The 3,377-nt window shown below is 32.4% G+C and overlaps 1 long non-coding RNA gene across 2 annotated transcripts in view; it reads left to right on the top strand.

Annotated features, from left to right (window-relative positions):
* The window catches only part of LOC106869575 (uncharacterized), an 8,363-nt gene that overhangs the window by 2,887 nt on the left and 2,099 nt on the right, over positions 1 to 3,377 (top strand). The window lies entirely within an intron of this gene.

The raw sequence follows: 3,377 nt of genomic DNA, 5'->3' as shown, positions 1-3,377 counted from the left end.
ATATATATATATATATATATATATATATATATATATAATTGTATGTATATGCGTATCTATATGGCAGTGTGATAAGCTGTGATATTGGCATCAAAGACAGCCCATCGCATTCATCATCAGCACCACCATCACCACCATCATCAGCATCATTTGTTTTGCACGTTCATTGCTGCTGTTGCTGCTGCCTTCTCTGTTGCTTTCACTTCCGTCATTGCAACCGTCAGCATCATCAACATTGTCATCATCGCCATCATCGTCATCCTCATCACAATCGTGAGGATAATGACGATGATGATGGTGATGACGATGATAATGATGATGATTATTATTATCATCATCATCATCATCATCATCACTATTTTCATCTTATTTAACATCTACGTTATCAGTTCTCTCTGCATCATCATCATTATCATCATCATTGTCACTTTTAGACATCATCACCACCACTATTGGGCACAGCAGCAGCAACAACAGCAGTTGTTGTAGTAGTAAAAACAATAATGCTAGTAGTAGTAGTAGTAGCAGTAGCAGTAGTAGTAGTAGTAGCAGCAGCAGCAGCTGTAGTAGTTGTGGTAGTAGTAGTAATAGTAGTAATAGTAGTAGTTGCAACTGCGGTAGTAGCAGCAGCAGCAGTGATAGTAGTTGTAGTAGTAGTAGTAGTAGTTGTAGTAGTAGTAGTAGTAGTAGTAGTTGTAGTAGTAGTAGTAGTAGTAGTAGTAGTAATGGAATTGGTGCTGTTGATAGAGAGGATGGTGCTTCTTATGCTAAGGTGAAGCATATGACGATGATGATGGTGATGATGATGATGATAATGATGGTGTTGGTGATGACAAGGTAGACGATAATGTTTATGATGAATTGAATAATGATTATTATCATTATTATCATTATTATTATTATTATTATAATTATTATTATCATTATTATTATTATTATTATTATTATTATTATTATTATTATTATTATTATTATTATTATTCAGTTGAACTACAGTATCGCTAATACAAATAACAACAACAATAGCAACACCAACACATCATCGTCTCTCTGCTAACACTGTTGGTGGCAGTAGCAGTTAGCCAAAGCAGTCAGCAGCAGAAATTAAGGCAGCTCTAGTAGCAGAATTTCCTTGTTGCAGGCTAACCGTCTGTTGTAGCCACCATAGTAATGAAGACAGTATAAAGATGGATGTCTGTAATGAAGACTGCTTTGCATTTTCTTTCCAGCATTTCTATTTTTTTTTTCTCTACTTCTCTCTCTCTCTCTCGTTCTTTCTCTCTTACTTTCACTTTCCTTCTTTCTCTCTTTTTCTCACTGTTGATGTTGATAGCAGCTAACGGCAGCATTCTATACCATTTTCACCATTTTACTAGTAATAATGCCATCACCAAACACTACCAAACTAGCATCACCTTAAAACCACATATGGTTGCTTACATTCTCTTTCATGTTATGTCTTTACCATCATCATCACCATTTATTATTATTATTATCATTATTATTATTATTATTATTATTATTATCATCATCATCATCATCATCATTATCATTATTATTATTATTATTATAATCATTTTTATTATTATTATTATTATCATTTATCATTATTATTATTATTATTATTATTATTATTATTATTATTATTATTTTGTGACCTTACCTTCCTCAGCATGGAACCTATTTTACTTATATTACCAGCAAGTATTAGTCTTTACAACACCATCACACTGCAGTCTACCTCAACCTCCACCACTACCACCACCATCACCACCACCACCACCATCATCAAGAGCAAAATATTTTTATTTTGTTTTATTTATTTCTAATATATTAAATTTTTTTTTTTCATTCCAAAGTTAAAAAGTGTCTTTATGTGTCATCGAGTTTCTTAGAATCACCACCAAAATTTCTGTCAAATTATACTCACCTTAAACAAAATCTTATTGGATATTTTAGCCCTGGGAAGGACTCTGAAAAGAAAAAAAAAACAGAAAGAAGTAAAAGATATTCTTAATCATAGACTTGCTTGATGTGATTTGACCTGGGGTTAAATAACAACAAAAACAACAACAGCAAAGACAACACCATACCAACATAAAAAAAATGTAAAATGATGATGATGACGATTATGATTGTGATAATGATGATGGGTCCTTAAATATTTCTATAGTTACATAGTTATCACTGCTTTTTTATCATTTTGTGTTATTGGACGAAGATGTCACTGAGGTGATCAGACCACTGGCTATTCCAATATTTGTTCAATGTTTCACTTACAATGTTCACAGAATTAGTTTTTAGTTTTATATTTTCTCACCTATGTCTAACTCAAAGGCTAGAGAATTTTCCTCAAAGACCCATCAACTACATGCCCTGCTCTCTACCTCATTGCCAGGAATCTTTCTTCTCCAGATCTATCAGGTTGATAATTTAACTGTAAAGTAAATAATAAACTTTGACAGTTAGAGAGCCCTCATCAACTTTCTTATGGTCACAGTGGAATGTTACAATCACAATCAGATTATACACTCTCAGTTATAACAATACAATTTCTATACTTGCCTAAATTTGAACACAATATATCATATTTACATGTAACTGTTTCACAATTTCCATTTAAACTTACATGTTAAGATATAATCTAAGATCGGTTATAAGACTGATGGGTAGGTGGAGGTTGATCTATTAATCATGAGTAGTAGCTATCCTCGTTATTGGGGTCTTTCCCTTTTTCTTTAGTATTTTTTGTCACCTCAAGCATTTCTTATTTTATTTTCACATGCTTTTGTGTAAACTCACATTGTGTTGCCCTGTTCTCTCTAGAGCTCTTATCGTCTCAGATCCTTTGTGGCTAATAAAGAAATTTATTATTTAATATTATTATTAGTATCATTATTATTGTTATTATTATAATAATTATTATTATTGTTCTTTAAGGTGAAGGAATTGCTGACATAAAACATTACTGAAATACACCAGTGCGAAGCAGGACTACTAAGCACTATTTAGTTATGTCCCTTTGGTGTTCAAATCTTGTCAAGGTCATCTTAGCTGTTTATCCTTCCAGGGTCAGTAGACCACACACCTCTAATGTGTAGCAGTCAATCTAATTTCTTTTATTTTTAAATTTTTTAATTTTTCTTGTTTCTGTCATCAGACTATGGCCATGCTGGGGCATCACCTTTAAGAATGTTTACGTTGAACGAATCAATCCTAATACTTTTTTTTTAAAAGCCCAGTACTTATTCTATTGATCTCTTTTGCTGAACTGCTAAGGTTATGGGGATGTAAATGCACCAACACCAGTTGTCAAGTGGTTGTTGGAGACAAACATAAACAAAGATACATACACACACACATATACATATATATAT

Source organism: Octopus bimaculoides, chromosome 10 (assembly GCF_001194135.2).
Source record: "Octopus bimaculoides isolate UCB-OBI-ISO-001 chromosome 10, ASM119413v2, whole genome shotgun sequence".
NCBI lineage: Eukaryota > Metazoa > Mollusca > Cephalopoda > Octopoda > Octopodidae > Octopus > Octopus bimaculoides.
Note: the sequence above shows the minus strand (reverse complement) of the source record. Positions and strands in the feature narration are given on the sequence as shown.